The sequence below is a fragment of the Phaenicophaeus curvirostris genome, chromosome 7, assembly GCF_032191515.1.
Source record: "Phaenicophaeus curvirostris isolate KB17595 chromosome 7, BPBGC_Pcur_1.0, whole genome shotgun sequence".
Lineage (NCBI taxonomy): Eukaryota > Metazoa > Chordata > Aves > Cuculiformes > Cuculidae > Phaenicophaeus > Phaenicophaeus curvirostris.
Genome location: NC_091398.1, coordinates 22,499,253 through 22,512,538, shown reverse-complemented (window position 1 = coordinate 22,512,538; position 13,286 = coordinate 22,499,253). Strand labels below are relative to the sequence as shown.

At 38.9% G+C, this 13,286-nt stretch overlaps 1 protein-coding gene across 3 annotated transcripts in view; it reads right to left on the bottom strand.

The window, feature by feature from the left end:
- The window catches only part of LOC138722707 (sodium channel protein type 2 subunit alpha-like), a 78,758-nt gene extending 69,393 nt beyond the window's left edge, over positions 1-9,365 (bottom strand). For all 3 annotated transcript variants that reach the window (XM_069861186.1, XM_069861184.1, XM_069861185.1), the window contains exon 1: positions 9,146-9,365. The gene's annotated coding sequence lies outside the window, so the exon portion shown is untranslated. The remainder of the gene's footprint in view (positions 1-9,145) is intronic.
- Between the last annotated feature and the right edge of the window lie 3,921 nt (positions 9,366-13,286).

Here is a 13,286-nt window from a genome sequence, read left to right as displayed (position 1 = left end):
GAGTGAATCAGGTAAATTAGGTAAATTAGGTAAAATCTAAGGCCTATTAAGAGGCGATTCCTGATGGACAGACTATATACATTCTTTCCTGTGGGACTCTTCCTTAAACTTTTCTGCCTGTATGGCAGACAGTGAATGGAAATCTTGGGCAACTATAGCGATATTTGAAATGTTAAGTGTTCCTAATCCTTTTGTACTGAAAACTAAAATGTACTGACAGTGAAACACCAGAATGTGAACCAGTATTTACTGTGGGGGTGTTAAAAAAGTCACAATAAAGTATCAGGTAGCAATATTTAAATGCATGGCAGTATTGATTTTGCTTTGTAAAAAATGACAAAGCTCTGTTCGTAAAATAATAGTCTTTTCCAAATTTTTATCTGAAAACCTATGAAAATGCACTTGCAACGCAAAATATTGCTTATGAGCCTAAAAAGAAATAACAAGATAACCTCAGAAATTAAATGAATCACTAAGAACCATGCAGCTGGAACACTTACTTCCCTAGTTTTACTAAACCCCAGAAACTAATCAATACAAAATATGAAAGAATAAACTTTGTATAGCACAAGATTAATGGATTATATTTAGACTCTGACAGTTGTCTAGGAAACTGAAAGGGAAAAAAATGAAACTTAGCTAGCTGAGAAGCTTATGCATAATTCTTTGGAGGGGGTTGAGACCAGGCTAGACAGGAGCGAGCCTGGATGTGGGGCACTGGTTATTTGGAGAGGGTGTGCTGGAGAGGACCACCAGTACATCACCACACAGAAAGTGGGGAAGAACACACCTGGGGGTGCTAAGGGAGATAGGGGCACTCTGGAGCTAGCTACTCCAGTTACCAGGCAATTGGGAACAAACTCTGTTCCCTCTAAGAGGGCTGAAGGCTCGGCAGCTCAGCTGAAGTGCATTTACACCAATGCACGCAGCATGGGGAATAAGAAGGAAGAGCTGGAAGCTGTTGTAGGTCAAGGAGCCTATGATGTCATTGCTATCACGGAAATGTGGTGGGATGACTCATATAACTGGAGTGCAGCTATGGTGGGGTACAAACTCTTCAGGCGGGATAGGAAGGGTAGGAGAGGAGGTGAGGTAGCCCTCTTTGTACGGGAGGACTTGGACTCCGTTGAGATGGATTGTGGTGATGAGGAGATTGAGTGCCTGTGGGTTAAAATCAGAGGAGCCCACCAGAAGGTAGATTTTGTGATGGGAGTCTGTTACAGACCACCCAGCCAAGGAGAAGCAGCTGATGAGCTCTTCTATAAACAGCTGGGGTTAATCTCTAGATCAATGCCTCTCATTCTTGTGGGAGACTTCAATCTTCCTGATATCTGCTGGAAGTACAATAGGGCAGAAAGGAAGCAGTCTAGGAGGTTCCTGGAGTGCGTGGAAGACAACTTCCTTGCACAGCTGGTGAATGAACCAACAAGGGAGGGTGCCCTCCTGGACCTGCTGTTTGTGAACAGAGAAAGCCTTGTGGGGGATGTGGCAGTAGGTGGACGCCTAGGACAAAGTGATCATGAGATGATAGGGTTTTCTGTTCTAGGTGAAGTGAAGAGGGTGGTTAGCAGGACAGTAGCATTAAATTTCCAGAGGGCAGACTTTGAACTCTTCAGAAAGCTGGTTGGCAAAGTCTCATGGGAGACAGTACTTAAGGGCAAGGGAGCCCATGAGGGCTGGGAGCTCTTCAAAAATGGAAATCCTAGCAGCTCAGGGGAAAGCCATCCCCATATTCTGGAAAAAAAGCTGTCAGGGGAGAAAACCAGCTTGGTTGAACAGAGAGATCTTGAGTGATATCAAGAAGAGAAATGTTTATGGGCTCTGGAAGAGGGGACAGGCCTCTTGGGTGGACTACAGGAGGGAAGTGAGATTGTGTAGAGAAAAAATCAGAAGGGCTAAGGCTCAACTAGAAATCAGATTGGCAAAGTCTGTGAAAGATAACAAAAAATCTTTCTATAAATATATAAATAATAAAAGGAGGACTAGGGAGACCATACAGTCCCTATTGGACGCAGAAGGAACAACAGTGACAGGGGATGAGGAAAAGGCTGAGGTACTTAATGCCTTCTTTGCCTCAGTCTTTAATTGTAAAAAAAGTTGTTTCGTCTGTGTACAAACCCAAGAGCTAGAGGAGCAAAATGAGGTTCCCATGATCCAAGAGGAGGAGGTCAGAGCCTTGCCAGCCCGACTAGACACCCACAAGTCTATGGGGCCGGATGGGATTCATCCAAGGGTATTGAAGGAGCTGGCGGATGTGCTGGCCAAACCCTTTTCCATCATCTTCCAACAGTCCTGGCTGAGTGGGGAAGTTCCACTGGACTGGAGGCTGATGTTGTGCCCATCTACAAGAAGAGTCGCAGGGAGGACCCAGGGAACTACAGGCCTGTCAGTCTGACCTCAGTGCCAGGAAAAGTCATGGAACAGGTGATCTTGAGTGCTGTCATGAAGCACATGCAAGGGAACTGGGTGATCAGGCCCAGTCAACATGGGTTCACAAAAGGCAGGTCTTGCCAGACTAACCTGATCACCTTCTACGACAAAGTGACTCGGCTGCTGGATGAGGGAAAGGCTGTGGATGTGGTCTTCCTGGACTTCAGTAAAGCCTTTGACACAGTTTCTCACAGCATTCTGCTTCGGAAACTGTCAGCCTCTGGCCTGGACAGGCACACACTCTCCTGGGTGGAAAACTGGTTGGATGGCCGGGCCCAGAGAGCGGTGGGAAATGGTGTGAAATCCAGCTGGAGGCCAGTGACAAGTGGGGTTCCCCAGGGCTCAGTGCTGGGTCCAGCCCTGTTCAATGTCTTTATCAATGACCTGGATGAAGGCATTGAGTGCACCCTTAGCAAGTTTGCGGACGACACTAAGCTGGGTGGAAGTGTTGATCTGCTGGAGGGCAGGGAGGCTCTGCAAAGGGATCTGAACAGGCTGGACTGCTGGGCTGAGTCCAATGGCATGAGGTTTAACAAGGCCAAATGCTGGGTCCTGCACTTGGGGCACAACAACCCTGAGCAGTGCTACAGACTAGGAGAAGTCTGCCTAGAAAGCTGCCTGGAGGAGAGGGACCTGGGGGTGTTGGTTGACAGCGACTGAACATGAGCCAGCAGTGTGCCCAGGTGGCTAAAAGGCCAATGGCATCTTGGCTTGGATCAGAAACGGTGTGACCAGCAGGTCCAGGGAGGTTATTCTCCCTCTGTACTCGGCACTGGTGAGACTGCTCCTCGAATACTGTGTTCAATTCTGGGCCCCTCACCACAAGAAGGATGTTGAGGCTCTGGAGCGAGTGCAGAGAAGAGCAACAAAGCTGGTGAGGGGGCTGGAGAACAGGCCTTATGAGGAACGGCTGAGAGAGCTGGGGGTGTTTAGCCTGGAGAAGACGAGGCTGAGGGGAGACCTCATTGCTCTCTACAACTACCTGAAAGGAGGTTGTAGAGAGGAGGGTGCTGGCCTCTTCTCCCAAGTGATGGGGGACAGGACAAGAGGGAATGGCCTCAAGCTCCGCCAGGGGAGATTTAGGCTGGACATTAGGAAAAAATTCTTCACAGAAAGGGTCATTGGGCACTGGAACAGGCTGCCCAGGGAGGTGGTTGATTCATATTCCCTGGAAGTGTTTAAGGCACGGGTGGACGAGGTGCTGAGGGGCATGGTTTAGTGTTTGATAGGAATGGTTGGACTCGATGATCCGGTGGGTCTCTTCCAACCTGGTTATTCTATGATTCCAGGATTGGCTGAATACGATTGTTTCTACACAAGGAGGAAAATGCACAGGAAGTCAACACGAAAATAGAGCCCTTTATACCTGTGGTTTAACACAGACTGTGAAAAATGCACATGGATTTTTTTCAAGGCATTCATTGAGGTGTCAAGCAAGTGCCTAATAAAACTTAACCAAGCCCTAAGTTTGTAATGTTTTCCGAATGGATTATGGAAGCTAGATTTTGATATAGTCACTACATAAATCCCAAGAAGCACAGAGTATGACGTGCAAATTCTACCACCTCTTGAAAAGGTGTTTCTTGTAATGTTGAAATTTGTTGTTCTACAGGCCCCTAGCTTTAAGTAATTGTAACATACACTAAAGCAACTGTATGTATAGGAAATAGATGGCAAGTAACTTAAAACTGGTGTTCGTAAAACATTTTGGAAGACGCCTTTACTACTCAGTTACAGCTTCACTCAGTAGGAAGAAATACCTTCCTAATACAGGCTGAGGATTTCATGTATTGCTGTTGTTCTGAACTTCTGTCTCAGGTCAGACTTTTCCACAAGAACATTTTGGCCTTAAATATTAGTGACAAGCTTTTCTTCAGATATTTCATCTGAAGTAAAGTAAACATCAGAACTGCCCTCTCTATTCTTTCAGTTCAATCTGACCTTGGACTCTTGGGCCTTTTTGAGATTAACTACTTATTTCTGTCATCAAGTTTATTTCACTTAGACTTAAAATAACATCATAAATAGATTGTCTTTCTTTCCTTAAACCAAAGCACTTTTGCTTTCATCTGTTGTACTCAAGTTTTACAGATGATCAAAGTTTAAGTTAAAATAAAGAGAAAAACAATTTTTTAAAAAAGATTCAAAGCTGTTTGTGATGAGGAGGAGTGGAATTGGCTTTGCTCCTTGATAGGCTGCAAGAACGCAAGTTAGGTATATGCCTTCACTCATCATTTTAAAGTGCTCTCTCTCTATGTAAGATAAAAGTTATCACAGGAAACTTGAATTTTTCAACACAGTTTAGATTTAGGGAGTTCTTTTCATCCAAAGAGTGCTTTTCCATGGAGAGCACACTTAAATATCTGTTCAAATAAGAACAATTTATCTGTGAAGTTAGGTTAACTTTTACAAAATACATAGGGCTTCTTCATTCCTGTAAATATTCCTCATGTCCTAATTTTTTAGTCTAGCAGCTTGATCCATACTACCTAACCACTGCACTATCTCATATCTTTTCAAAAGTGCTCTTAACACTAGTAACTGTAGAGAAATCTCGGTGCTCAAGGAAATCAAACTGGTATCATATGAACTGTATCTGAGAAAAAAAAATCCTGTGGCTTTAGGTGGGACGGAGGTGAATTCACCTTCTGGTTTCCAAGATCACCACACATACATTTCACAACTGAACAAAAAAGGATAAAAATATTCTTGTATCAGTCTTGATACAATCACACACACAGTCGTACTTTGTGACTTCTAAGAAAACAGTGAGAGTTGTTTGGTAAGAAACTGCATTAATTTTAACACCTGAAAACTTCTTATTTTTCCTGTGAACAACTGATTTCCTTTTATTCTTTGCTTATTTTGATTCTTCACCTGAATTTCTGTAGTGGTTTTGAATACAAACGTGTAACTGGTTAGAAGCCTATATATAATCATATATAACTATATTATATTGTTAAGCAGTGCATGCAAAATCTGTGCTAGCCTAAAATTTCATGCACACATAAAAAGGGAAGTTTCTACCTTCAAATTGTTCTTAAATTGTGCTAAAAGACCAGAAGCATTGCTGATATCAAAAAGGAGGGCCCAATATTAATGAAGCAATGTCTACTTTAAGCATATATCATGTGTAAATGGAAATTGCCTGCTATGTATCTCTATCTAATAAGCTTCCTCTTAAGTGGTTCTGCTACTGTAAAGAGGATCACAGACTCAACAGTAATGATTCTCTTCCAAGCCATTTTCCATACTGGCATCTATGATATCCTTTCAGATTTACTAGAGTCCCTCACACTTTCATTCAGGAAATCCTGCAAAGAAATATGAGGATGTGCTTGATGCAGTGCAGGTATAGGCAGTTGTAGGTGCTGTTCAGCTGATCTATACACCTGTAGTAACTTCAACAGATGCGAAACACGTCAGCTTTGCTGAGCAGGTAGCTCAACAGTGCAGCATGTATACAATCAATATATCTGGGATGTGCCAGACTCACTGCATATGAACTAACCAGTCAATACATACATATTCAAAATGTGATCATTCGATAGGGGCATATGACATCCTGTAAGTTCGCAGATCAAGTCAGGAATCTAATGCAGGAGCAGAGAAAACAATTCCAGGTTGAAAAAGGGACCAGTGCACATGGTAGCTCTATGATTACTCTTGCCTAAATAAAACTACTCAGTAAGAAGAGATCAATAACAATAAAGAATGAATGACTGGACAAATAATTAATATAAGCATAAATAACCTTTTCCTTAAGGTTTTTCATGTGGAAGAGTCTCATAAAAGCTTAAGCTTTTAATTAAATTTTAACTTTCTTGTTGTATTTTTTACTGTAGAGAACATTCCATGATCCGTTCTGGTAAAGTAAATGAACAGTAATTTTTTGTAGGAAGACCTTAAGAAGATCAGTGGCCACTGTAAAGTTTAGCAACAATTTGAAATGACAGTTTGGGTTGGATTGGCCAGTGCTTTGGGGTTTTGGTTGGCTTTCTTTAAAGGAAAGAAATCATTTTGGGATGGATAATGAAAAAATCAGAGACCAGATACTTTTGTGATCTATCATTTAACTTGCTTCATCTTGTTTAGGGCTGCGGTGTCAGTATGCCATGTTAAGGTTACTCAAAAGCATATGGTGCACCTGCTCTGTATTTATAGTTTTAAGTAATATGAAGTCATAAGACAAGGAAAATCAAGTAATAACATTATCACAACAATAGACTTGAAATTCCAGTAGTCCATAAGGAAAATTCTGATGAAAGAAGATGAACTGGCTGTAAGACATGAGTGCCAATTTCAAAGTCCTATGGGAGGGCAGTCAATACCAAACTTAGAGATGTCATTAGCCATGTGATTCAGAGCTTTTAATCAGGAGTGGTAGTGGTAATGAGTAACAACAGCTTTCCACTGAAGGGGATGCAGTTTCCTATAGATGGATTTTATGGTGGCTGATGCTTGATTTGATGGGCTCACCAAAGCCACAGCTCAGAATGTGTGTGCGTTTGTTCTTTAAGCAGTCTGAGCTAGTAAGCATCAATTTTATTATGATATTTTAAACCTTTTATTTATTCAAATGAGGATGAAAGGACAATATTCCCTGCAAATGGCAACAAGATGTGTTACTGATTAACAGCTGGAAGGTAAAAAAATTTAAAATAATTACACCAAGTGTTAAATCAGCTAATTAGACTTTTGAAAGTTAAGTTTCTAGCCTCTATCTAGAATTTTCTGATAAAGAACAGAGTTCCTGAAACTTACTTTCAATAGCCATTTTCAGAGTTCAACAAATAGATCATGTTAACAAATAAAGTACCAAATACCAGCAACTTGCATTTATTTCCCTTACGTTTAACTCAAGCAATTTTTTGATTTGTCACTTTATGGCAAGAATAGCATATGGGTAAAAAGGGCCAGGATTTGCACTTTAGAGAATAAGGTCACAACTTTCTTGCCTTGCAGAAAATACTCTTTTAGTGTCTGCTGTTCTCTGATCCTTCAAATGTTGTAGGCCTCCAGCAATGTAATTAATGCATAGCATATACATAGCAAATTATACAGGGCTGAGAACATGAGCAGCAAAAAGAAGTGGATACCACCAGTCAGAAAGCCCCATCTTACATAAATTTATCTCCCAGCCTAATCTTCATAAGGTAAAAGTTAACTCATCTAATGCTATCATCTGATGAAGAAAAAGAGGTGAAAACACAAAATGTGTCATCAGAATATTGATTAAACCCCTCATCATCAGTATGGGCTCTCAAATTCTGATCATTAGAGGCAAAAATCACAAGCTAACAATAAAAGTATAATTTCTATAAATACTGAGGCCTATTAAACAACATATCTGTTTAACAGGTCCTATGAGGCTTCAGATTACTGAAGCAGCTCACATTCTAGTCTTTAACAGTCTTTCCTCCCAAAATGGAGATGTGTAAAAGAGAAAAAAATAAATACTAAATTGCTAGTTAAAAACTGACCTTCTGAAACTGTTTTCTTGATAAATCAAGTACAAAACTACAAACATGGTATGTTTTTAAAACAAACATCATCAGTATTATTATTTATGTATCTTGAAGTTACACAAGGAGGCCACAGGCACATTCCTTCCACACCATAAAAAAATACGAATTAAAAACTTAATTCTTTCGTATCACTACTGCAGGTACAGGCCCCACTTGCCACTCTGAGTACCACATGAGCCCCAATCCTGCTTTCTTCTTCTTAGATGGATTGAGGTGGTGATTTGTAAACAGTGGGCTCCCTATTCTGCTGTATGGGGGTTTGGGCACTTTTTTTTTTTTATTTCTACTGTTTTCTATTGGAAAATATTTCAAATTAATACTATGATAACAAATATAGTTCTAATATAAACACGTAGCTGTATAACCACTATAGAAAAAAGAATGCAAATATCAAAGTGGTCTTCAACAGATATTTTCCCTTTACCTTTAATAAATGACTGCTTTAATTACTACTGATAACAATGAATGAGACAATAGATAAATGGAGATAACATGAAATATAGTAATTCTTGTGTGGATTTCTTCAAATGGTCCTTTTAAGAAGCATATACTAAGCTATACAGTAAAGTTACAGACAAAACGTGAACTGTATCATCAGTGCGGACCTCTAGTTAATTAATAGTTGGTAAGCCCATTCTCTCATACACAGACACACGATCATGCAAAAAAATGGCACAGGAAAAAATATTTCTTACATATCTTTTACAAAAGGTAGCTAATAAGGGAATTTCTTCCAATACCATAGACATATATCAAAAATAGCAGTAACAAGCCACACAGATTTTATTCCTGGATCATCAGAATCTGAGATGCTTAGAATCTTATGAGACCCAGTGTTCTTGAGCTTGAATATCACCAGATTTTTCTTCCTAGGAAACAAGGTCACTTCTGTAAAATGCTAGGAATTAATTTATTATACCTTGATCATAAAATGATCTGATTTTGCAAGTAAGACTACTGCATTGCAACATCACATTAAGAGACCAGATATCAGGTTTAACAAGGTTAAGACGAAAAAAATCACACCATCATCACAATCAGTCAGTACAAAATGGCTTTGAATTCCCCATTCCATCTCTGGCTCTACCTTAACAGCAAAATATAGGGTACAATCTGATTGTGAAATGTGGAAAAGATCATATAGCTAAGATTTATTATGGGTACAATTAAATGTTTTGCCAGCTTACCTGATTGAACGAGAATGACAAATCACTGCAAAGCCCAGCATCCAAAAATAATATGATAATATATGTCTTCTCCTGATATAGTCCAGATTTCCATCCACATAGCTTTACTAATTGATTATAATTTCTGTATTCTCAGTGGAAAAGAAAACACAGAGACCTTTCCAGAATCCTCTCTGATTCTGCCTCCGCTTCCTGTTCTCAGTCTCACTCTATGGTACCCAACGTATATCAGAAAACAGCTTATTAGGAGAAGAGGGGGGGTGAAGGGTGGGGGAAAGGAGGGGGAGAAGTGAAAAAAATGCAGCACCTAACGTGGCAGCTCCACCTACTGGTAAAGATAATGAATACGTGCAAACCATCAGTTTATGAGGCATCGTTATGCCAGTTTGTTCTGACCTACACTTCAAACAGCTCCTGTGCAGTAAATTCCTTCAGGCAAGAAGCAGAACAGACCAACAAAACCGCAATGATTATTGAATAACCTTTTAAAAGACTTTTCCTTACAATAACTAAATTTAAAAAGAGTTGTATATATACATTCAGCAGAAAAAAATTGTTCTAAGTTTGCTGTTTCCTATAAAAATCCACGGGAATAAAGGAATGTGTAAACAAGAGAGCACAGACACAGATTGCACCTCTAACTGATGTATGCTGAACTTGCTGAATATCTCAGTATTGTCTTATTCATTTAATACTACCATGCATATTTGGCATAATCTTAATTTATTTTATGTGCATAAAAAGTAGTGCTATGCTCATGTGAAAGTATAGATTCATGTCTTTCCTTTAGACAGGATTCCTGGGCATGTGCAAATTTACATCTGCTTGTCTAGAATTTCTCTGGCGATCCTGGGAAGAATTATTAAAGCAGTGACTCCAGCACTGCCTGGTCCATGGGCAACAGCATTGAGTGAATAATGTGCTGCAGGCAAGATATTACTTTGTCCTGCATGTCAGTTTGAGAAGTATTGTCCATGGAAAGCAAGATGTAGAAACACTAAGCAATGTCAGCAAGTGTGTGCAATACATTGACTCATAGCCTTGGGTTAGAGATCACTACAGTTCGCAACTAATTTAAAACCAAGCTACCAGCTTTTTTCAGTCATGTGGGATTTAATGAACAAACATTAGCCGGCAAAACAAGGAAAAAAAAAAAGAGTATAAATGACAATGAATATTTTGGTCTCTGGTAGCTCCTGTATTTTCTTTAAGTACCTCACAGCAGTGACTAGAGATAGCCCCGTTCTTTGTCCCGTCGGTCATACACTGTGTTTTGGAAGCAAGGACTCCAGGGCAGCCAGCACATATACAGCCTGACAGCCACTGCCAAGTTACAACTATACAAAGCCAGAGTGGTGACAAGTGGAACTGATGTCCCTTAGCTCTAATATCATATAGATATCCCTATTCAGATTAGCATGCTTAAATCACAATCCTTAAGCATTTATGTGAATTTTTGAGTAGTCCTGTTGATAACAGTTAAACTTGCTGCATGCTTGACACATGTAAATACTGAATTCCTGAATTCAACTAATAGCAGTGAACAGAAATACATTTCCAGAGGATGTATGTATTCTATGTGTACAGAATAATGTCTGTATATTAAGTGGAAGAGACATTCCCCCAGCTTGCAAATGCAGCTGCATTACTTTCCCTGTCTGTTTTTGTAAAACTGGGGCACACGGGGACACCCCTGAAGACACTATTAAAGAGATCTTGAAGGTGTGGACATATACCCCAGTTTGAAGGGGGAAAAAAAAAAGTTCTCCCATTAACATTTCAAACTTTCAGAAGTTAAGAAGGAATGTATTTTTAAGAAAAATGCTCATTGCCTCAAAAATAAGTAGTTTGCTTTCATAGGATTATGGTAATTTAGCAATGAATGAACAGAAGCTGGTGTCTTGATTTTAAACTTCTTAGGAATATTGTTTTGCAACCATATTGTGTTTTGCAAATCAAGACAGTCCCTGGATAGGACTTTGATTACAGCCTGTATTTCCTGTATTTATCATTTGTAATGTTAAAAATTTTTATTAGTGGTCTTCAGAAGCTTTCTTTAGAAAGTCTTTATGTCTTAGCCCAAATGCAATCACCACCTAGAAATAACCTCATTAAGGATGAGTCCTGTATGTTGAATTTGTTTCTCACAGAAAAATAAAGAAATTCTAATCTACATAATGAACTATTTCAACCTTATTGAAAAATAGGAAACATAGTCCCTAATACCAGCAATGTAATTCCAACAGAAAAAGGAGTCTAGAGAGCAGTTTTGAACCTGAGCTGGGTCAGAGATTTGACTCTGGTAAGTTTTAAAACAGCGTATTCTTAAAATAACTAATTTTTGTGTGCTGATGTTTCAAACAATGGTTAGATTAATGTTACATTCCTAGAGAACCCTCAGTCGTGCTTTTTTTGTGGTAGTGCCTGTATATTGATTGCAATCTTCTGTGAGGTACCAGTTGGCATAATGACCATGCGTAATGTATTCATCTATACCGAGACAGCCTTCTTGTAGGTCTAGGTCTGATATTAGAGAAATGTGTCATTAAACTAAGTGGTTCAGTTATCAGCCCTCACACTAAAAACATAAAAGTCCAGAAGAGAAAGGTTTTGTTGGTAGAAATGATCATGCCACACAAAGTCACAGTAAATATTAATTTCAAAATATGGCTTATATATGGCTTACATTCATCTTTAATCAATGTATGGGATTGCCTGTATAATGATTCAAATTCATTGAAACCAGTCATCATCTTCGATTTACTGAAACAGAGTTTGAACAATGTTCTTCAGAATTCCTTAGCACTTCTTGTAATCTATGCTATAAATATACATTTATATGATAAATACATCAAACCATCCTATATGAAGCAAACCAACAGATATATCACACACATCTCTGAATTTTTTAAACATGAAAATTTCATTTTAAAGTATGATCTTTCACCACAAATCTATCAAAAATGTATATATTTGATACATGCTATGTATATCAAATGTATACATACTATGTATACAAAATCTCCCCCTCCTCCTTTCCCCTGCCTCACTAGATCCAACTGAACAGTGGACTGCCAGTTCTGAAAATCAGAAGTGGTCATTTAGAAGACAACAACAAATAGACTGCCGTGACATAAGTAGTTTATAACAGCCTGGCACTTGTTTCAATTTAAATTACTAGTACAACTTTTAATGAATCATCACTGAAGTTCATTTCAGAAATTACAGACAAAAACATAACTTGAAAAGCCTTGACATTTCTCAGTAATCTACTTGTCTGGGAATCCGGCCTCAGGTGCAGTTATGCTCTCAGTACTGAGAGAATAAATGCAAAGCTATTCAGTCATTTTTAACTAAACAGCTGAAACAGAAATATTGAAGTTTCTTAGTTGCAAAGAGAAAAATAATTTGTAAGAGTTAAACATGAATGAATACAGCCCCTGTACATAGCTCACATATAACTTCTCAGCAATATGGTCATCAACTTCCTGCAACATAATGTTTTGTTTGATTAATACCATTATTTTTGGACAATAATTCTCTTTAGTAATTCTCACGCACTTCTGCAAGCACTACACATTAAACTACTTGTAATTTTTCAAATTAACTTGTACTTAAAGGCATCAAAATATAAGACATGCAGAATCAAAAAAATGCTTTTAATAAATTCTGTACCAGAGTTCCTAAAGTGTATTTACAAGCCATATGGCACTATGGATCTCCCATAGTGCCTTCCCAGTTACTAATCCACATCATTACTTGAGAATCTATTTCCATTTGACTCCAGCTTAGAGTGGTAAGCAAAATTTAGGGAAGGCAATGCACTCAATTGCAGTGGAGGAATCTGGCCTAACATTTAAGGAAGATCAGTGGTAGGCTTGCAAAGGAGTTTCTACAGTTTCTTTGTATTCAAAAACTTGTAGGTTGCACATTTGGAATATCAAAACTGGGAAAGAAGATACAGATTGTGGCAAGCAGTCAAATGCTATAGAAGAGATCTGTAGAACTTCCTGGGGTAAAGAAGAGCCAAACAGTACCCCTCAAGTCCACATCCTTGCTGTAATATCAGTAAAAACACAATATTCTGTTTCTACCAGATTACTTAAAAGTATAAGGACTTCATAATAACTTAAACCTTTTA